Genomic DNA, 23,458 nt, shown 5'->3' on the forward strand with positions numbered 1-23,458 from the left:
CCGGGTTCCTGGGTTGTCACTTTGCATGGGCTGCTGGGTTGGAGTTCCCGTCCCTCCCTGGGCCTGGACAGGGCGGCAGGTCACAGGGAAGGGGAACCTCACACACCAAAGGAGCTGGTTGCAAAGAAATAAGATAAATAAAAATGCCCTCCTGGCTGTAGGGCGGAATTGCTGCAGGTGACGAGGTGTCCCCCGCAAGAAGGGGACACTGGTTTGTAGAGCACTGTGTCGCAGGGCCCCACGCCCCACACTTCCCTCTTACCTCGCTTCCTCCTGCCAGTGCCTCAGGGCGGGGACGTGGCAGCCCTCCTTTCCCAACAAGCGACTTGCTCACACCTTAGGGCCTTATTAGGGGGCTCACAGGTCATCCTGTAGGTGCCCCCATTCTTCCCGAATGGGAGCAAGCTGACAGCACCGCTCTGTCGCCCGAGATCGGCTCTTGGCACCCCGGGCCCTCATAGCCCCTGGCTCCACCGGCCTCTGGACGGTGCTAGAAGCGTAGTGGGGGCCTTGCCACCACCCCGGTCTGGTGGTCTCTTATGTGTGTGCAGCAGCAGCTCTTCAGGGGCCACAGACGCACAGTTGTCCTGTAAACAGTCAGCTGAGGGAAGGAAGGGCTTTTAGATCAACGAGTGAGCGCAGGCGGCCAGTCCACACGGCCACGCAGGGCGATCCCGCTTGTGCGCAACGGTCAAGGCCTGTGTGTGCACCCTGACCCGGTCTTTCACAGACCCATGCACGCGCGCACACACACGTCCCTACACAACGTGCACGGAGATACACACATTTGCCTCCTACACCTTGCGCGCGCGCACACACACACGATACACTGGGTCTACAGGGCATGAGGCCGGGGGTTTCATCTCAGCTTTGCCTCTGCCGCCCGCCCAAGTGATCCTGGACCAATCTTCCCATCGCTCTGATGCGCACTTTCAGCATCAACAAAATGAAAGTAATTGTAGATCCTCAAAGGTGGTATGAGGATCAACTGAGATGGAACCTGTAGAAAACCCAAAGCCTCCCATGCATTTAGCTACGTATACATTTACATTAAATAAAAAGTCTTATTAAGCTACATGTATATAGACCCACATGGGTACACATTTGTTCAGGGGACGCACACACACACTCTGTACACAGTTGTCTCTGCATACGTACAAGCACGTGTACAACCATAAATACTATGATGATTTTATGCACATGCGTGTATGAATATTTATAACCATTCATATCCCTGTGTTTGCATATATACACCTGAGCATAGACTTATCGGGCACCCAGGAGGCTCAGTGGTGGAGCGTCTGCCTTCAGCTCAGGGCGTGGCCTCGGGGTCCTGGGATCAAGTCCGGCATCGGGCTCCTTGGATGGAGCCTGCTTCTCCCTCTGCCTGTGTCTCTGCCTTTCTCCCTGTGTCTCTCATGAGCAAATAAATAAAAAAATCATAATAAAGCACATAGACTCCGTTCGCATACATCAACTTGCTCTCGGATGCACCGCAGTGCTAGCCTTATACACACGCACACATACACATGATGCGTACCATGCACATGTATGCGTATCGGGCACACATCTGTGAATATACATGTACATATATGCCCTATAAAAACATTTTACAGAGTAAGGATTTATCTCCAATATGAAGACAAGTGGAGACAATTCACAGCTCTGAAAATAACCCTCCGAAGTGCTGATCTTATTACCATCTGTATGGAAAGCCATTCCTGTTGCTTCTTTTGGGGAAAAACACCATGGCTTGGGACATGGATCCCCTGATCTTCATCGGCCTGTTGGTGGTGGCGAAGGCCATCACTTCCTGCCAGGCGTGGGGGAGACGCACCTGCTCCCCAGGCTCGGGAGGGGACCTGGGTGCTGCTCCGCCGGCCTGAGGAGCCAGGGTACATTTGGGGCAGCCCCGGCCGTTGGTGAGTGGGGCTGGGCGTGCTGGATGCACGGAGGGCTTGCACACTCCGCAACAGGCCGCAGGGAGAGGCCTGCCCTCGGTGCGTCTGCAGTGGGGGTGCACGGGCAAGGCGCTGGCATCCCGCTAGCTGAGCATCCCAGCATGTCCGGGGGCTCAGGGGCTTGGGCTGGAGGTGGCCGGCCTGTCCCCTGGCCTTGGGGGAGCCCCCAGCCGTCGGGCCTGCCTCATCGGTAGGACGGCGCGTCCAATTGTGAGTTTTGGGAGGGATGGGGAAGAAGACTTTGGTCCATCAGATTCAGGGATTCAACAACTGCTGCCATTTCAGACAGCCGGATCCCTGAGAATTCTTTTTGCAAGTATGCGTGGGGAGCAGAGAGGAGAGGCAGGTGCTAAGTGTGCCGTCTGTTTATGAAATGTCACACGTGCTTGCCGGGGTCATTACGTGGGGACAGCATAGCCCCGCTGGAGTTTACAGCCCCCTGCGGCCGCCACACCCCCCGGCCCAGAGCCCCCCGGGAGCAGGATCCCCCCAGGAGCAGCAGCCAGGGCCTGCCCGCCCTGCCCAGTGGCCCAGATACGGCCTGGCCGTGGTCCTGTCAGGCCCGGGGCATCCGCAGCATAAGGAAGACACGGAGTTGACCTTAAGCAGCCCAGGGCACTTCTCAAGGAGGGGTTTTATGGTGACTTTCCCAGAGCTGGTGGGACAGCACACAGCATAGGAGAACCTAGGGCTGTTCTCTAGGGGGGGTGGGGTGGGGGGTGTTCCTTTCCTGGTTTTTCCAAAATCTTGGCATCTTCTTTGATGAAGAAAGACACCCTAGATTTTGGCAGGCATGATAGCTCCGTATTATCTGAGGCCAAGTCACTCGGACTTGCCCAGCTGCAAGCCTAGGGAGGTACTAAGACACGGGGGTGTGTGCTAGTCCCGGTTTTTGTTAAGTCAAGTCAGTTGACTAGTCCGGGGGGTGCTCTCAAGTCCTCTTTCACTTTGACCACTGATAACTTTTGTCACAGACGTGACTGCTCGAACCTCAGGAGGGTCTCTCAGAGGCCTGGTTTGCTTTGCCACCGTCTTTCCTCAGGCCTCCCAGGATGACCTGAATGACATCCTATTTGTCCCTCTGCCTCTAGTTCATCCTCCACTTTTCTCCCAGGGTGGCTTTGTCTTTAGGATGTCGTGGTTATACTTACATGCACACCACCCCCTGCCTCCCGTAAACCCTGTGCCATGGCTCCTCTTTGCCTCTCACTTTGCTTCCTCAGCCCCCATGGGCTCCCCAAACCTCAGCACCTTTTTCCATGTGGCCTCCACTGTGCAGAGGGCCCCTTCCTTTTCTTTTCTTTTTTTTTTTTTTAAAGATTTATTTATTTATTTATGATAGACATAGAGAAAGAGAGAGAGGCGCAGAGACACAGGAGGAGGGAGAAGCAGGCTCCATGCCGGGAGCCCAATGCGGGACTCGATCCCGGGACTCCAGGATCGCGCCCTGGGCCAAAGGCAGGTGCCAAACTGCTGAGCCACCCAGGAATCCCTACCCCTTCCTTTTCTACACCCAACTCAGTCCTACTGACCCACTGACGTATCTCGTCCAGACGCTAAAAATGACTGCTCTGCTGAGAGCACTTGGCCACCGAATATAAAATCTCCTTTTTCCAGGGCCCACCCAGATATGGGCCAGTCCAAGATAGAGTCCTGTGAGAATTTCAGTTATTATGCTGACGTGCCAGGAGTTTGGGGGCAAAGGGAAGAGAAGAGGGAGACAGTCCTAAGGGAGATGATTGAATGATGTGTGGGATCAGAACTGATTGGCCCCAGAGTGAAGGATAAGGATGAGTCCAGGACTGTTCCTACTGTCCCAGGCAAGGCAGGGACCTGGGGGGGAAGGATGGATGGTGTGGTGACAAGAGTAGGTGAAGCTAGGGAGTGTTGGAGAAAGGATGGCACCGTTGTCCCAACCGGGCCATCCGACTGGACCCGAAGGAAGAGGGTTAGTAATATAGGGAACACTGTCCACTGTTATAATTTATAGGCCTAGGCAACTCGCCTTTGCTTGCATTTGGGTAACATGTTCTAGCAGTCAGTTCCAGGGATCATAGCCCCTAGCTGTAATCATCCCCTCTTTTAGGATAATTATAGGATTCCTCAGTGGTTACATTCTTCCCTCTGATCCCATTGTGCTTCATCCACGCTGAGAGGGCTCCAGAGAGATGTAGGGAAGCTCTACTCATCTCTGTGCTAAAGCTCTGAGCACCTGGCATATATCTGCCTTTGATAAGACCGTGTCACGGCGCTGTCCCGGCCTTCCCTCACCACCCGCTAAAGAATGCCACCCTGTGGTCATTGAAGCTTCTCATCTCAAGAGGCTTTGCCTACACCTCTGCTTGAGGTCTCAGGCCGTGTTAAGCACTTTCCTTCTGTCATCTACTCTTGTTCATTTGGGAAGCATTTCTCTTCTCAGTGCCAAGGAAGTAGAGAGCCCTTATTTAACTGAAAAACACAGAACAAATACACGCTTAATTCTTCTAGCCATATGCTACATTTCAAGAATGCCTAAGGCCTCAAGTTGGCAAATTAGATCCAAGATAAGGCTCTTGAGTATAAACATCTCGTCCAGGGGCAGACTGAAGTCTACACTTCAGACCCACGTCTCTCTCTCTCTCTCCTCTGGATAATGCCCTAGACATCCATAATGGATGTTGGTATTAGAATAATGAAAGAAACCTGAACCAAGAGGGAATTAAACCTGAACTGGGAGGGGATTATGCAATCCTGAAGGGGATAGGTCAGATTTCTTCCATTATTTTAGTATCTGCATTCTATGATGGCGATCTACATACATACATACATAGATGTGTGTGCATATATAAACTATACGTGTGTGCACATGCACATGTCAATATATACACACACACGTTACTAGAAGCGAGTACTTTGAGCCGTGATCCAGTCTGTTCCTACGATGGCAAAGAGCATGATGAGACGAAAACAAGAAACAAAGCAAATAAAATTTCCAAATGACTGCAAGACAGATTGACCTTTCTGTTCTCTGCATGACCAAAGACTCTCCACAACATGGACCACCAAAGGACTGGAGATGAGGAAGGCGGGCTTCTTGTGCTGGGGACCTCTCCAGCACCACAATTCCAACACATTCAATACATCGGAATGGAGATGCCGATTCCCACTTGTTTTCCTCAAGATACCACATCCCCTCAGGATTGGAGTGCGGTGTTCTCACCTCTGCATTCCTCATGCTAACTATAGAACCTGGTACATAGTCATACTATATATATATATATATATATATATATATATATATATTTATATTTATTTTATTTATTTATATATATATTCATATTTGGACTGAAAAAATGTCCTTGGCTAATTGTCATGTATTTTCATGAAATTCGATCTTGCTAAATTGTATATGCACAGATGGAATAGGGTCTTACTAATAAAATTTTGAGACAATTTCTTCTTCCATGAATTTTGAGGAAAGGCAGGGAAGGGCCAGCTTAAATAAGCTATGGAAAATGGAGACATTATGGATTCTCTTAAAGGCCTTTCAACTTGAAGGCCCAGCAATTAAGTTTAAAAGCCTTCTGTGTTTCTGAGATTCTGTTATATAATATAGGCATACAATTAATATCTTCGCATTTACTTATTATATTTTTGTCTATCTACCCGTCTCTCTGTCATCTATCATCACGGCTCGCTGTGTATATTGGCACTTGTGTATAGGCACAGTAACTACAGAGGAGAGGCTTTTTACTATTTCCCCAACTGGTAGACCTCTGTGGGTAGAGACTTCCCCTTCTACATTGTACAGAAAGACTGCACGAGCTAACACCATTGGATCATGATTGGGGAGGGGGGTGTTTTCTCATTCTCGAAAACACCTGTTCCATCTTTCCCAAAGTGCCATCTGGAAGCCCTGCCACTCTCCATGATGCCGAACATGAATCTCAGCTGCTGGATGCAGTTACTTCTCCGCTTGTCTTTGGTTTCAGCCCATTGTTCACGGTCTGTACATTTCTAAGACCGCAATCTGGACTCATTGTATCAGCCCCGAACCAGCAATGCAAGACTCCATGGGAAGGGAGTGTAAACCAATCTTGTCTGACAGGTTCACCTAATGAAATGTTTTCAAGGCCATGCAAGGTGAATGTAACCATGTTCTGCTCCGAAGGGGCATAAAGCTTCACGGGCCTGAACTGCCTCCCCTCCTTCCTTGGGTGTCCCCATTTCCCCTTGTCTTCCTGTATTCCTCTTGCTTGCAGCCCTCTCCCGGTGTCCTGAAACTCTTTCTCCCCCTGCTCTGTGACAGTGACCTTAGTCTTTCCAGTCTTTAGGTCCTCTTATAAGTCCCAGAGCCTCACGGTTTATTCTGTTGATTCCAAATGAGCTCTGGACAAGAAAATTGGTGGTGATCAGGGAACTTCCGACCGTGGCTGTGCAAAGAAATATTAATTTTATGAGAATGAATTGCATTCGGAAGACCATCTAGCCTGACCTTTGTCCTTAGGGTTCTGGTAATGCTAACAATGGCCTTAAGGTGCCAAGGGCAGAGGCCCCTCTCCTTACCTTAGAGTTTAGTCTAGAACCATCTTGTGTTAATAGACAGAGTGTACCACGCTCAAACTGTTTCTGCCAAATCACTTGTAAGAAAGAGGGAACAACTCTGATTTCCAAACCCAAACCCTCCCAGTTCTTTGTTTTGTTTTGTTTTGTTTTGTTTTTTTTCCAGAGCAGTACGTGGTGGACTAAGCCTTTCTCTTTGTGACTCAGCCAGCCATTAACCATAAGGTTATTGGCTGGCCCTTATTGTGCATTTCAAGCAGATTAATAGATTGAAAGTCAAGATCCCCTTCCCATAGATTCTTGCATTGCTGGTTCTGTGCTGATACAATGAGTCCAGAAATGTATGGACCGTGAACAATGGGCTGAGACCAAAGAGAAGCAGAGAAATAACTGCATCCAGCAGCTGAGATTCGTGCTGGGCATCATGGAGTGTGGCAGGGCTTCCAGATGGCAGCCCAGACTGCTGCACACCCTGTATCTCTAGTGCCCTGGACAATAAGCCTCCTTGAAAAATATTAATAAATGAAAAAAATGGATAAACTGATTAAAGTTTAGTGCCCTACTTACCCTATCCCAAAGTGATTGCTTCTGGGAAAATATTATGATAACAAAGGATAGTTAAAACATCTTTTATTATCTTTTGACAGAAATCTTCTAGTCTTTGAAACAGTATGTTTCAATCTATGAGCAATCTGCTAAGGAATCTTACTTTCAGAAACTGAATTTGTTCTGGAAAATCTATTGGGAATAAATGACAAGGTAGCTCAAAACAGCACTTTTCAGGCTGTAATGTACACTTGGATCATCTTGGGGATCTTGTTAAAATGCACATTCTGGTTCTGTAGGACCAAGAAGAGGCATGAAATTCTTTATTCTTAATAAGCTCTTAGATGATGTGGATGCTGAAGCTGTTGGTCCCTGGACCACACTTTGAGTGGCCAGGCTTTAGACGCAGCCGCTACAGGGTCTTAATATGCGGTAGGGGTGGGGAAAAAGGGTTTGCCTCTCCTTCAGTCAGATATTTGGTCATGTCTGGGGATTTTTTCGATTGCCACAATTAGAAGGATGCCACCATCCTTCTAATTGCCACCAAATTAGAAGTAATTTGGTAGTAGAAGTGAGGAAAGCTGCTAAACATCCTACAAAGCACAGGATGGGACCCACACGAAGGCATTCTCTGGCCCAACATGTCGATAGTGCTGAGGTTGAGAAATTCTGCTGTAGAGGAAGAAACATAGATATACAGTCTGCTTGACCTGGGCTCAATCCATGAACATTCCACTTCACTGCCATAACCCTTAACAATACTCTCCAGAAGCTCAGTTCTTTGGAGAACTACCTAACTAGGATCAGTAGAGTGCCTGGATATGCAGTAAGCGCTCAATAACACTTGATATCAATTAAAAGGTCAAAGAATTGTCTTCCTTAGAGACCTAAAGAAAAGCAATTACGGTTATTGAGTACCTATTATTGTATATCTAGATAAATATTTTGGGTATTTCAGAGATACTTCAGATTACACGGGCTGAGCCAGGGGCATACACTGCCTCTTGACAGTCTCTTGAGTCTGTAATTTTAGACTTAAAAAAAATAGTGCTCCATTCCCCATTGTTAGACACATATTGACAGCAGCTGTTTTCACAAAGTAACCAATTGTAATGGCCAGTTGATGGAGAGAGCTGAGCACTGGTCTTTGACCATCCCAACGGCAATGGTGTTTTCTCATCTCAGGGACACCCGGCTTTGACCTGGCAAAGGCCTGGGTACCACAGAGCCCCACTGCTGGTGATTTCATAGGCTGGCTTGGCTTGGTGTCAGAACAAGAACAAAGCTCTAGCCCAAAAGAGAGGTCCCAGCAAGGGTGGTGGGGTGGTGTCTGAGAGTATTTTCTACATGTTTTTCCCATGCCAGACCCACCCTGCCGCTCCTCTGCCCACTGCATAAACAGATGAGCACAAACGTACATAGACCCCCTCTACCTTCCTCCCCATATTCCCCCGTCTACATCTCAACAGATGAGTCTTTCTGCTGACTGCCTGTAAAAAAGAAAAAAACAACCAGATGGCACAGCTGGAAAAAAATGTCTGTGTTTTAGAGGGTATACAGAGCTCTTTATCATCCCAGCAGGAATGGGTAAGAACCTGGCAGGACACGGGGGTGCTCAAGAAGACTGTGAGCATCTGCTTGACATGTTGGTGGAGCTTTCAAGAATCATCTCCAGGCTGCTCTCTTGCTAAAGATACCTGCATGATAATCCTGGGACCCGGGGACTGCCCTTTCCTTCTTCCTCCATCGTTTACCATGTTGCTCTCCAGCTTGTCTGCCCATGGAATCTCATGGAGACGGTTCCTGAGTCAGACCAGTTCGTGCGGTAAGGTGGTAGGGTGGACGGTCTGGGATGTGGAACTGGCTTTGCCAGGGGTACTGGCAGGACTGGCACACGGTCATCCTTGTGCCTGTGACGTTCTACAAGCAAAAGGCTACTAAGTACCATCAGCCAAGGGAAGAGGCACAGGAGGCAAGGTCTGGAGGAGGCCAGCTGCAGCATTCAGGGTCCTCTCCCGCTAGAATCACACAGGATACTTACCCCCCCCCCCACAGCAACATGGGTGAAGGGTTGCCAACCAAGAAAGCTCATTAGAGACTCAGAGCAGAGGTTTTCTGTTGGGGGCTGGTCCCATTGGCAGCCTCTAGGTGGATGTGCCCAAATTCCAGACTCCCAGAAAGAAAGCAGGTGTTCAGCATAAACCTCGTTGTTCACACAAACAGCACGGTGAGCCACTCTCATCACGTTATGGTGGGAACTTCTTGAAATATGGGTTTCCAGACACCAGCAAGGAGCCCACACTGCAAGCCAGCCTTTCCTGGGGTCACAGTTGAGACCTGACATGTTTTCTGCACAATCATGGATCCTATGCTGGTTCCTCTCGCTTCTTCCCCGGGACAGGTGGCAGCTCAGTGGGACCCCAGAGCTCCAGAGCCGTGACAAGGTGCCTTAGGACCCACATTCCTCCCACCAAGGCAGAGGCAGCTGGTTCTCCGCCATGCTGCCTGGAGTCTTTGAAGATGGAGGTTCCGCGGGAGAGCACCACAATTCCTAGGGACAACAGGTTATGCCAAAAAAAAAAAAAAAAAAAGGCAATCTCTTCTTCTCAAAACCTCTGTCTGTAAGATGAGCTGCTCCATTTTCTTCTTTGTTGAATTAGGAACACTCAGGGTTTTATTCTTGTAAGTCAAAGAATCTTTTTGAAGGATGGCTTGTAAGTTTTTTTCCCTCCTATTTGGCCTAAAAGCTTCCAGGAGTCTTTCTTTATCTTTGAAATTGAAAGCTTTTCCCTCCTTCCCGTAGCATATGGTTGGGCATATTTCCTTACTATTAACTCTGTCCAGCATGTGATGATCCCTCTAAATTTCTTATCTCACATCTTTTAAAATATTTTCTTTTCAGTTCTGCACCGTTTCCTTTTATTAGGCCTGTGATTATTGATGCCCATCCTTGAGATACTGACCATTCGGGAACTGAATGTTCCTGTTCTGCTTTGTCATTCATTCTCTAACTCATTCATGTATTTAAGTCAGAGATGTGTTCATTGATTCAATCAACAGTTCCCAAACATTCATATCCGTTAGAGGTGCTACCAGACGCTGGAAAGTCAGAGACAAAGGTCTTAGTTCAGGTTGCTGTAACAAACTGGGTGGCTTATATGGCAAACCTTATTTCTCATAGTTCTGGAGGTTGGGACATCCAAGATAAAGGTAGCAGCAGATCCAGGGGCTGGTGAGGGCACAGATGGCTGTCTTCTGGTAGCCTCGTAGGGTGGAGGGCAGAGCTAGCTAGCTCTCTGCTCTCTTCTTATAAGGGCATTAATCCTATTCATGACAACTCCATCCTCAAGACCTTGTTATTTTTCAAAGGCTCCACTTCCAAATACCATCGCATTTGGATTTGAGTTTCAACATACAAACTTTGCAGGAGGTGGGGGTGGGGGGCACCCAAACATTCAGTGCATTATAATAACTAAGGTGTATTGTTGGCCACTTAAGATCTCAGTAGTGAAAACACATGCACACAAATCCCTGGAACAATGAGGGCTTTAGTGGAGGCTTACCCAGCATTCTGGGAGCACAAAGAATGGGGGGCTTTTGAGTGGTGGGGTCCTGTTTGTGGACTGTTTTTTTTTTTTTAATTTTAATTTTTTAAAATTTTTTATTGGAGTTTAATTTGCCAACATATAGCATCCCTCTAAGTGCCCCCCTCAGTGCTCATCCCTCCAAGTGCCCCCCTCAGTGCCCATCACCCAGTCACCCCAACCCCCCACCCACCTCCCCTTCCACTACCCCTTGCTCATTTCCCAGAGTTAGGTGTCTCTCATGTTTTGTCACCCTCACTGATATTTTCAATCATTTTCTCTCCTTTCCCTTTATTCCTTTTCACTAATTTTTATATTCTCCAAATGAACGAGACCATATAATGTTTGTCCTTTTCCGGTGGACTCTATTTCTTAAGTTTATCCTCTATGTTAACATTTGGTTCTCTGGGGAGCCACACTTTGCTTAGTCCAAGATCACCTGCCTTTGGTTGGCTATGGTCTATTCTTTCACATTTCATTCATAAAAGCCAGGATTTTGTATTTAATGTGAGGTGTGGGTGCCCATTCTTCCCTAACTGTCTTAAGGAGATGCTTTAAGGCTAGTTCCCACCCTGTCCTGCATGGATCTAGTCCTAAAGAAGAAGGCAACGAGAGAGGCCACTTTTTGCTCTTTCTTCTACACCTTGGGGCTGACAATGCCCTCACCTCAACCCAGATTCAGAAAGTAGAACAGGTAGAGGTTTGAGTGCTTTTACTCATCTGCCTAGAGCGACCAGATGTGGAGGGTGTCACCTGGGACTGAGCCTGGGGAGATGGTCTGAGAGTCTTGGGGAGAAAGCCACAGAGACATCATCAGTCTGGCTGCATTGGGGAGCCTCCCACTGGATCACAGGTGGGATGAGAGGTGGGAGCTGCTCCTGAACCAGCCCCAGGGGCCAGGCACTTTCAGATGGTCTCCTAGACCCTCAAGGGTACCACTGCTGGGGAAGGGGAGCAGGTTCCTACCACCACCAAGGAGGCAGGGCTGCACAGAGAGTCCTCCCTTCAGTGCTGCGGGAGTGGCGTGGCTGAAAGGAAAAATGGGATGTGTCTTCCATCTCCTAGAGTCCCCATGAGTCCCTGTAATTGCTGTTGCTGCAAACTCCTTGGATTGGATGATTTAATAGTAATAACAATGAGCATTAGGGGAAACGGATTCCTTGTTATTCATCTTACTCTACCTCTCTTCGGGATTCTTTTTACCAGTTTATCTTCAAATAAAGGTAATTGAAAATTAATTTTTTGTCATAAAAAATAAAAGCTCTCTTGATATAATTGGAGCCACCGGAGAGGGTCTGTTTAATCAAAAAAGCAATCCCTCCCAGTTACCGCTTTCCGGGGGGTGCTGGGAGGGATTATTTCAGGTTATCTCGCTAGAGAAAAGGGTCGGCGGTCCTCTATTGAGTACTTACCACCCGTTGGGTGCCGGGAGCAAATCTCTACCTGTGTTACTTCATGGAGGCCACAAAACAAACCAACAAATGAAATCATAGTATCCCTACCCGGCTGATGATGAAACAGGTTTGTATAGTTGAGGCTGGGAGAGCTATACTTGAAGAAGGTTGAGGAGTTTCAGTGGTTTCTGGCCCATGGTATCTAGAAGCACACTTATCTCAAAAGGTTAACTCACCTCTCACCTGCACAGGTTATGGAGGTCCTTCCCAAGAGCCTCTCTCCATTTGCTTTGCCTGGTTCCGGGTCAACATCCTTCCTTATTAAAGCTTGCTGAGTCTTTTAGGGACCAGGAAGAACCTTCACACGACCCCCACCCCCCAAGCCGAAGCTCATGGTTGGCTCTCCAACCTAACCCTGGTACTGGTTTGTCGGCAGGCTGAGTTTATGATGTGCCTCTTGGTCATTTGGCTGCTCAACGTTCACCATGAGTGGCCATTTTTCATTAGTTTCCATTCTAATTACTTATCCTGAACTGTTTTTTTTTTTTATCACTAGATCAGATGCATTACCACGACATTTCTTTTTCTAAAAAGACCTTTAATCTAGGCATCTCACTGCTTGCATAGGTCCTGAAGGCTGGACAGTGTACCTGTGCCCTAGGTGGGGCTAGCCCCAGGAAGCAGAAGACTCAGTATGTGCTCATGCCTCTTGGATTACACAGATGTCATATAAATGGAGGAGCTAGTTATTTGTTTCAAGGGCTAAAACTGTTTTTGGTCCTGTCAGGAAAAAAGTAAAAAAAAAAAAAAAAAAAAAAAAAAAAAGTGTTTGGAAAAAGAAATCCAAAGCAAGGCTCTGGGGTACCTGGGGATGGTGAGCGTGCTCTCCTGTTGTTGACGGGTGGGCTTGAGGCTCCATCAAGGGGGTGCTCTGATGGCCCTAGAGTAGAACACATTTGCAGCTCCTTCCAAGCTGCTGCTTTTGCCACTAACAGTACTGCCCCTGGCCTCACATGGGAAACCTTCCCATATATGTGGTTGTGAGACTGTCAATTCAAGACATTGTTTGGTACCTTTGGGGGGAGAAAACATCTTTGCTGAGGTCAGCTCTGAAGGTTGCACTGTCCTTTTTTTAAATTAAGATTTTATTTATGTATGAGAGAGAGTGAATGAGTGAGAGCATGAGCAGTGGGGAGGGGAGAGGCAAAGGGAGAGGGCCAAGCAGACTCCCCATGGAGCAGGGAGATGAACAGGGCCTGATCCCAGAACCCTGAGATCCTGACCTGAGCCCAAGGCAGACACGACCTACTGAACCACCCAGCCTCCCAGAGCACCAACAGTCTTTCATCTACATGTTTGTTGTGTGGATTTTCCCAGCCACCATGTTACCTTGTGGACGAGAATATTTTTGCCCTAGGTTGTCATGATCAAAGAAGGGCATCAATGATACACCCAAAACAAATCCATGTCTCCAGTTTTCTTGTTTGTCATTTGTTTTCCCTTTCTCTTTTCATTTGATGATGTATTTGTCTGCCTGGTAGGGGTGAGAAGAGGGTCATCTAGCACTAGACGGAGGGTCTTTGCAAGACTAGTCAAACCTTAATCACAGTTTTAGTCATTTGTTCCTCCCAGGGTTCATAAACAGGAACCACCTGTTAGCACTGCATGTCATAATATAGCATTGCTTCTTCACTTTTTTAGTTTTTTTAGTGTGATGGATCCATTCCAGAGCCTGACGTCAGCAGTAGGCAGCATCCTACTTTTCAAGGTGTGATTACCTTGACACTAATATATGGGCCCAAATCAAGAAACCACAAGCTAGATCAACTCCAATGTCTCTTCTGATTTTTAGTACCTATGATTCATTTTTAATTATGCAGATATAAATAATGAGATTTCTAGGTAGGGAATTAAAAAATAAACAACCCTCCTCTCCATCCCTTCCATCACTACTCAACTTTAAAAAAAACAGCCTCATGGTGCCTGGGTAGCACAGTAGGTTAAGCTTCTGACTCTTGGTTTTGCCTTAGGTCATGATCTCAGGGTCTTTTCCCTCAATGTGGAGTCTGCTTAAGACTCTCTCTCTTTCTGTCTCTCTCTGCCCATCCCTCCCTCTCTCAAATAAATAAATAACTTAAAACAAACAAACAAACAAACAACGTCTTTGATTTGACCCTAAAAGTGGCCAGCTTCAACGTGTGAAATCTAAAATGTGGATTTGATAGCGTAAGGCAGAAACTGGCCAACGTCTCTCTTGGGAAGGGCTAAGGGAAGCAAGTGTCACACCTGTGCAAAGCCGTGTGGGGATGGGAGCCACTCTACTGAAAGCCTCTCAGCAATCACAGCCCCTTCCACTCCGAGCCAAGTGCCCCTCATTATGTGTGTAGGCGTCAAAAAGCGATGAAACCCTAATTAAGGAGCTGCTACCGTTTTTAAGTACGGGCACACAGGCCTAGCCTGCTGCCATTTCAGAACTAATTCAGACCATTCATCTGGAGGGGAGTAAGTCCTGGAAATTTTAATTCCCAGCCAAAATATGCCCTGATTGGATCCTCTCCTTTTCTCTCTCTCGAGCTTATTGAGATGAACCTTCCAATTACTTGGGAAAGTAAAGGAGGCTTGTGGAGGGTAATTGAGGCAGGTGGGGGCCCTTAATTGAGGAGCCCACATGCATGTTAACTCCAAGGGACAGCTAAAGGAAAATGAACAGGAGGGAAAATTTCCCCTTCAAACCAGTTGATTCTTCAACAACAACAGGAAAATTGAAGCTGAAAAATCAATGGAGCTCCAGCTCATGAAAAGCTACAGTGAGGGCTCTGGGGAAGACAGGAGACACCTGCTAATGAGAAGAGTTTAAAAACAATTGCAAGTCTGAGTTTTTATTATTTAAAAAAAAAAGCACCCCTAGAATGACAATTTCTAAAACTGGAGGAGAAGATAGAAAGGGTTGAGATTTTTTAAAGATGGAATCTCTTGCTGAGACAAACTGTCAAATTTTTCATTATATCCGTTTCAAGGCAGGCATTTATTACCTTTCCAGTGACTATATATCTCCTGTAATGTTCTTACTGGGGTTCGCCTCTTAATTACCTGCAAAATTTGCATTTAAACGGAGTTAAAGTGTGCTCTCCACTCTTCCTCTTCCCACAGTTGTTTCCATGGTAACCAAAGGGGTCTCCCAGAGCCCGGCTGGGCTGGAATGTCTGCTTCAGCAGGCCTGGAAACATCTTGCCTTCACCATCTCCTGCACTTCACAGAGGAAGGGAATGGAAAGCACCAAAGGATCCACTGACCCCTGTCGGATTCTTCTGGAAACTACTTTCAGTAGCAAAATTTTCCCTTTTTGGAGGAATCTTTCAGGACTGGGATCTGGGCGGATTTCTCCCTGTGTGGTCTGCCCGGATTTCTCCCCGTAGCTCCAGATACATGAACTGATCAGACCCAATATCCAGTCTTCTCCGTTGACCCAGAGACCTTAGCACAGGTCCCAAGCCAGGGCCCCTCCTTGCCTGGAGTTGTAAGTGGACCCTCTTCTGATGGGGAAGCAGCATGACCCTACATCAGCAACATTAATTAAGATAGTTATTGCCCAACTTGCACAAAATTGGTTCAGTGCACCAAAGCTAAGCAAAAGTGAAAGGAAGGTAGATTTGTAGTGGGTGATTTTCCTTGATCCCTTTGGCACTGAAAACACATATTTCTAAGGCTACTTTTTTTCTCAAAGAGAAATGGATTAAAAGCAAACAGGCAAAGGTACAACATAATCATTTTGGAAAAAAATCTGTGGTACGGCCCTCCGCCTACCACCAGGGAAGAAACACAAATTCCTGACCCAACCCGTGGAATGGCCTAGGACTTTGAGGCAAGGAAGCAAGAAGGGAACCATGCAGCTCTCTGTGTAATTCTTGGCCTCAGCTCTCTGAAAAGGCTAACACTATGCTCACACTTCTAATAGCCCAGCCCCTCAATATTTGCCCGTAATGCTCTCTACTAACCCGTTGCTGGGGTTGGGCTGAGAAAAGGCACACATCTAAGTCTGCCATGTGCTTTTTTTATATACCATCTCATAATGGAAGAAGGAACCCACGTGGGTGGGGGGCACGGTAAAAAGACTCCCAAACCACATGGATGGGAAGTCTGTGAGAATAAGCCGCCAGTCTGGGATTCTAACTAATTCTACTTGATTATCCTGACAACCAACTTTCTAACACAACCAGATTTCAGAAGGTAAGAGTATGGGTCTCGTCAGTTATTATATCTCCATATTTATTAACATCCTTCAGAAAAGCTGCTTTTTTGGGGGGTGACTGGGTGGCCCAGTTGGTTAAGTGTCTGATTCTTGGTTTCAGCTCAGATTGTGGCCTCAGGGTCATGAGATCTGTCTCTCTCTCCCTTTGCCCCTGCTCTTGTATCACCTCACATATGCCCTCTCTCTCTCAAACAAACAAACAAAAAGAAAAAAAAAGGGAAAAAAGAAACATCGGTTTGTTGGATCAAAACACTTAATCTGGTTTGTCCTCATAATTAACCGTATGTGGACCTGTAATAATGTTTTTTACTGTACGGCTTTCTTTTCTCATTTGATGCTGCATTAAACTTATTTCAAGTACCTCTTGAAATACTTTTTTTCTTGAAATGCCTTTTTTAAAAAATAATAATTTCAAGTACCTCAATTTCAAATTCATCCGTGATTTAGACTGAATGTCTGTAGCATGTGGGGGTTGTTACACGTCTTCTTAGCATAATTCCCTAGTGATCTCCGGGCTGACTTCCTGAGAGAGAATGTGCTCCCTGTACTCATCTTGGCCTGTTTCCATTGGGTCCCAGAGTGGACCACAAGTGGTATGTATCTGTCTGATATGTGCTCATCAGGGTGGTAATTATGAATATAAAACTTTCAGCAACTTGGTTTTAGAAAAAAGCCTGCCTGGCAAGCACTTCAGCTGTTGGCTGGTTGGGGTAAAATTTGGGAACCTCCAGGGCCTGTAGGCATGGAGGCTGAGTCATTTTATGAACTGAGTAATCACAGACCTGTATCCACCACTCTTAGTTCCTCTCTCTTCTTACAACTACTGGAAAATGAAACTTTCTCTAGGTTTTCTGTCCCCTGAGCTTTAGGTGTCATTGTTCTGAGGCCTGACTTCAATGGCTTCCATTTTGGTTCCTGCTCCAAAGAGATTCAAAACAAATTTAACCTTACTGAAGACTAGGAGACACAGAGGCTAATGACTTGTCTTTTTTTTTTTATTTCTTTCTCTTAAGTCTTTTAAAATCTAACCTTTGAAGGTACATAATTTGAGTCCCAGGATATAAGTTTCATGGATATATTGAGTCATATATATATATATATATATATATATATATATATATATATACATATTTGCATGGCTCATGTCTACATGATATGAGTGAACAACTTCCCATCCAGTGATGGAGGGGTTCCCGTGATCTTCCAGTGAAACAGTCAGTGCTATCTTAAAGGTAATCACTTTTAATAGCCCACTCCTGATTTTAATTACCTCATTAATTATTTCTCTTTCTGATGCAATTAAGAGAGACTCAACCTAAAATATCCTAAAAAAAAAAAAAAAAAAAAGATGGGAAGCAATATATTGGTTCATGGAGTTGAAACTACCATGGAAGAGCTGACTTAGAATGGATGGATCCATGGACTCACATGAGGCCATTTGGAGCATGTGTCTCATCTCCTGGCTCTGTTTCTCTTTGTATTGCTTTCACAGTCAGGTAGGTTTTTCATTTGAGGTGGCAAGATGGTAGTCACAGTTCCAAGCTTATAGGGTATCTTCCTTCCACTAACAACAGACAGAAGAAAGGGAAGTTCTCTTTCTCACTAAAAATTTAAGAGGTGCTAATCATTGGATCAAGTTAGGTCACATTATACATATTTGATCCAACAACCACTGTGGCCACAGAGATGAAGAACAATGATTGGTTTAGGTTTGGTTCCTCAGATGGGTAGGCTGGGACCAATCCCACATAAACAATATGGAGCAGAAAAATCAGAATACTACAATAAGAAGTATAACTAATCCATTTTTTTCTTTATTTCACCAGTATGAAAAAAAAAGAGTTATTTTCCTTATGCAAATAAAGCAAGTGATGCCATGGGTAGTAACATTACAATACTGCGGAGCTAATAGATTGTGATCGGGACACCTGTCTTTCTGGCACCACAGTCTGTTTCCTGATACTCGGTTCTCATGCTCGGTTTTCTCATGGTCACATTGTGGACATTAGGCTCAGATAACTTTCAGGTTTGGCTCCTCAAAGTATGCTAACTTCAGTACTCTGAATCTTACACAATGATGATAATGATTTCTTTAGTTGGTATTACAGTATGCATTTCTAAATATGTTCCCATCCATTATTTTCCTACTCGCTGGTGATTTAAGCAAGTGTTTTTGCCCCCATTTGTGTTTTGAAGCTGAACAAGATGTAGGCAATTTGCCTGGTCACCCAGTTAGTGAGGGGGTGAGCCAGGATTACAAACTGGGTCTCTGGTTTTTTATTTCAGAAATTCTTCCAATCCTTTGTTTTCATTTCCTTTCCTTTGCCCAGCACAGATACCCTGAGGAGTTGAGTGAAACCCTAAGCATCCATATAGAAGAGGTCTTAACTAGTCCTGTTGGAAAAGCCAGGTGAAATGGTCTGCAGATAAGTGGATGAACACGTATGAGGGTTTATAAATGGCTGTATGACCCGAGAAGCCACCTTTGCTGTGAGACTAAGAATTGCAGGCCCCACCAGACATCTCTGTTGGCCCTAGTTTGTTTTCGTTTCTCTGAAGGATTTCTAGAATACTGTGAGGACGAGGAGCTCTTGGCACCCCCCCTTCCCTTGTTCCCAAGATCCCTCTATTTCTGCAGCAACCCCAGTGGTCCACACCTTAGGCGGAGGACGTGCCAATCTGAGAGGTCTGATCCTATGACAGGGACTGGCCATGTGAACTCATGAGCAAGATCACTGATGTCCGGGTGGGTAGCGGTGTCTCACAGGTAAGGCGGTGGGGATGTCGGCCTTGGCTGGACACCATAAGGGGATACACGGTCTGCCCGGGGTTGAAAAACAATGCTAACATTGACAGCTAGAAGGTGGTTTACTTTTCATTACCACTATGTTCCTGCAATTGTAAACTCAAAGTCAGTGATAAAACCCTTCTCCTCATGGAGGCATCTGCCCCCACTGCCCCCTCATCCTTTATATACCACTGCAGGTGGGTCAAACAGGTGTAGAGGTCAGTGGGAGTCGGATAGAAACCTGCAACTCTTAGCATTTACTGAAGCTGAACCCGCCTCCTCCCCCTGCCAGCCCCTCCCCCAGCCTGCCCACAGATGTTCTGGAGGAGCACACTCCACGGGAGATTTCTACTGATCTATAATTGAAAACCGTCTGAGCTCCCTTTGGGGTGTTTGCCTCTCTCAAGCAACTCCCGGCCAGAAAGTGTTCAGCAGCGGGATTCCCAGGGGCAGCATAATGGCCCAGACTGTACATGCAGTTATTGGCACCGCAGCCCTGGAGAGAGAGGAGGAGGGGGACGGGGAGAGCGAGGGGGGCCTTTGGGGTGAGTACAGGAGCAGGGGGCACAAGGGCATTGAGTCAGCGGGAGACAGCGAGTGGGTGAGTGTGGATGCGGGTGGCTACACCTGAGGGGTGGGGAAGGAGGGGGGGAGCATGCAAGAGAGGGTCATTGCGGCATGAGCCCACCCTGCCTTCTGACCCTCAGCTCCTGTATAAGTGGCGCCTTCACTTTCTATTCTTTGCCTTTCTCAGCAACCTGTCCTCACCAGAGTCACCACCTACACCTCCTAACCCCACTGTTCTAGGGAAGAGCTGGCTGCCTTAGGAAAGGAAGCAGGGTGTGGGGGGAGCCTTCCCGGCCTCCCTGGGTCCGCGGCACATGCTCACGCTCCATGCGATGGCCTCGCGCCGTGTCCCGGGATGGTGGCTTTCCTGCTTCCCGAGTCCCAGAGGCCGCAGGCCCAAGGTCGAGGCATCGGTGGGGTCGGTGGGGTCGCGCCCCCCTCCTCGGCTGTAGATGGTGTGGTCTCTCCGTGTCCTCACACAGCCTCTCCTCTGCTGTGCATGCTTCCCTGCTGTCCGCTTGGTGTCTTCGAATCTCCTCTTCTCATAAGGACACCGGTCACATTGACTTAAGGTCCCACTCTAAAGGCTTCATTTTAACTTAATTACCTCTTTAGAGGCCCTATCTCCAAGAAACACTCACATTCGAGGTGCTGGGGGTTAGGGCTTCCACATAGGAATTTTGAAGGCTCACAATGCAGCCCATAACAACATCCGTCTCATGCTCCAGTAATCCTAAACAATTTCAGTAATAACATTTTCTTTGCCCCCAAATTCTCTTTGTGATCTAAGTTCTAAGCAATTGCTCTCATTATTATTGATTTTTTATTACCTAAGCTTTAATAAAAAGATATGTAATGTTGAAATTAATGTAAAGAAACACCAGTTACATGTTTGGCCCCTGGAACACACGGACTGAAGCTATATGTCGTCAATTTTAAGAGTTTGTTCTTAGAAATTTGAATCCTTTAAACTCCCATCTGGTACAATTTATGTCCCCAACCCTTCTAGTTCCTCCATACACCTGTGTTTAAACGATCAATTAGAAATTAAGGGTAATTTTAAAGATGAACAAGTACAACTCACGTTACTTCAGTTGAAATTAATGTTTAAATTTTAAAACAGTGAAACAAATGGTTATTTTAGTCTTACCTCCAGAAATTCATAGTTGAAATTCCATACGAGATTTGCATTGTCTGTAGGTAGTCTATAGACACAGTCTATAATTTCTGGCCGTCGCCATCACATGACTGACACTGGACATAACTTGACATAAGACTGGGAACGTTAAGACAAAAATGTCAACGTGTGAAGATCTTTAGTGCAAGGAAAGCAGTTGGCATTGAGATTTAGAGGAAAAGGAGAGAGGGAGCCCGCAGGTGGGCACAGGTTCAAATGAAGATAGCCAGTGACTAGGGTGAAGGCAGGAAACTCCGGATTCAGTGCACACACACCCACGCCCATGCTCACACCCATGCCCACACACCCACACCCACACCCACACGCACACACCCAGGCACAAGCCCAGGCACACACACGCACACACCCAGGCACACACCTATGCACATGCACACGTGCACACCCAGGCACACACCCATGCACACACCTATGCACATGCTCAGGCACACCCACGCACACACCCGGGCACACGCCCACGCACACACCCATGCATACGCCCAGGCACACCCCCCCACACACCCATGCACACACCCGCAGAGATGAGTGAGATCTTATCAGTGACACCAGACAGATGTCCACTTCCCTGGGGCCAGGTGTAGGTGCCCTAACGGGGCTGCATGTCCTGCAGGTCACAGCCACGTCAGACCCTCTGTCACTGCAGGGAAGGTGGCGGCCAGGACCCCAAGGGAGGCTCAGGGCCTGCCTCTGGGTTTCAGGCAGGACCTACAGGGACTGTCAACTCCCACTTGGCCCTTCACTGAGCCGAACCCCCCCACCCTTGTGCTGCCTGCTGCAGAGCGCCAGGCAGGGCCACAGCGACGACCAGTGGGTGGGACGGGAGGTTGCCCTCAGGGAACCAGTGCCCGGGGTGCCAGAGATGTAAAGAAACACCCTCCCTGGGGCCGGATCTCCCCCTCTGCCCGAGAGCAAAGTGGGGAATGCATGTGGGGTCAGCGGAGACCTTCTGGCACCCAGGGCTCGTTCCAGCCTCGTGTCCCTCGAGCCCACAGCCGTGCCCCGACCGGCTGGGCCAGGCTGGCACAGTGCCCGGCCTGCTCTCCCGCACCACCCTGGGGTGCTGGGCCCGGGGCTTGGGGCTGCCTGCGAAGCCAGTTGTCAGGACAAAATCACTTACCTCGGTCGAGTGAATGAGAAGGACAAGGGGGGCGCAGCAGTGGGTGCCGGGGAGTTCCCGTGGGGCTGCTCCCTGGGGTGGAAAGGATTCAGTTTGGGCAAGAGCAGGAGAAGACAGGTAGGTCCCAGGAAGAGGCGTTCAGGGAGCCGACCTGGTCCCAGGGGTCCCCCCGGGGGAGGTACTGTGCGGCCAAGCACCTGTGGACACTGGAAACACAAAGCCCACGCTGGCTCCGGGCTCCAGAACGTTCCGTGCCTCCTGCGGAAAGACAAGGAGTCAGGCCAGCAGCGCCAGAGCTCCGTGTTCTAGGTCAGTCCTCAGGGAGGGTGACTCTGGCCCCGCCACCTGGCTGCCCCAGGAATTGGGGCAGGACGGCCCCTGCAGGTGGAGAGATGAGAGGCTCAGCAGGGGAGGCAAGGCAGGACTGGCTGGCTTCTGTAATGGCCTCAGTGGGGTGTATCCAGCTTGTTAAAATGCAGGTTGAATTAAGCTTCAGGCATTATCTCCTCTCTGTCCTCTGATCCTGGGTTAACTTTCTTCAATTACTGCAAGAGATAAGAAAAAGCTCAAATGAGAGAGAGGCAGGTGGAGGCCGGTGCCTCTTCACCCCACTAAGAAGGAAATGTAGGGGAAAGAAGTCAGGTTGGGGAAGTGGATTCACTCCTGAGCAAATTAAAATCAACAAATTGGCCAAACTCTAGGATGTGCTCATTATGGCTACTTGAGACAGGAATTCCCAGGAACCTGAGCATTCACTGTTGACCTCCAGAGATCAGCTAGGTTGCTCCTCCCTACTGAAAACTTTTACTTAAAATTTATGTCTTTTTAAAAAATAACTTTTTTTCTTATTATTCAAGAAATATATGCATTGTAGAGTCTTTGGGAAATAGAAAAAACTTGAGACCTTCCACAAAACCTAATACTTGGCCACTGCCAATGTTAAGATCTTGTTTTAATCTTTCCAATCTTTTTACATACACACACCCACCCTCCACACACACACACACACACACACACACACACACACGTGCATGCTCATTTAATACATCTTGTTTTACCAGTAGAATGGATGGTACTGTTTAAAAACCTGATTTTTAACATTAATTAATCCATTCATAAAGCACGTACTAAAGCCTCTTGTAAAAAAAAAAAAACCTCTTGTGAAGGCCCCCTCTAGGCTTGAGGATGCAGGGGCATCAACAGCCCTCCCGGAACTGAATGGGTGTAGAAGGATATAACATCCTATAAACCCAAAACCAGAGCTTACGATCAAGTATTCTGATGGTCTGAGGTGTTGAAGCAGAGCTTAGCAGGGCTGGAGCAGGGCTTCTGGAGCCAGGTGATGTGACACCTGAGATCTGTTTGAGATGGGACAGTCAGAAGAGTGTCCCAGGTAGAGGAACAGCAACCTGAACTCCACAGGTCTTGGTGTGGGGAGAGAACTTGGTAAGTGTGACACACTGGAGGGAGGGCAGTGTGGACAAAGCAGAGGGAACTATGAAGCTGGAGACACAA

The sequence above is a fragment of the Nyctereutes procyonoides genome, unplaced genomic scaffold (assembly GCF_905146905.1).
Source record: "Nyctereutes procyonoides isolate TBG_1078 unplaced genomic scaffold, NYPRO_anot_genome, whole genome shotgun sequence".
NCBI classification, from domain to species: Eukaryota; Metazoa; Chordata; class Mammalia; order Carnivora; family Canidae; genus Nyctereutes; species Nyctereutes procyonoides.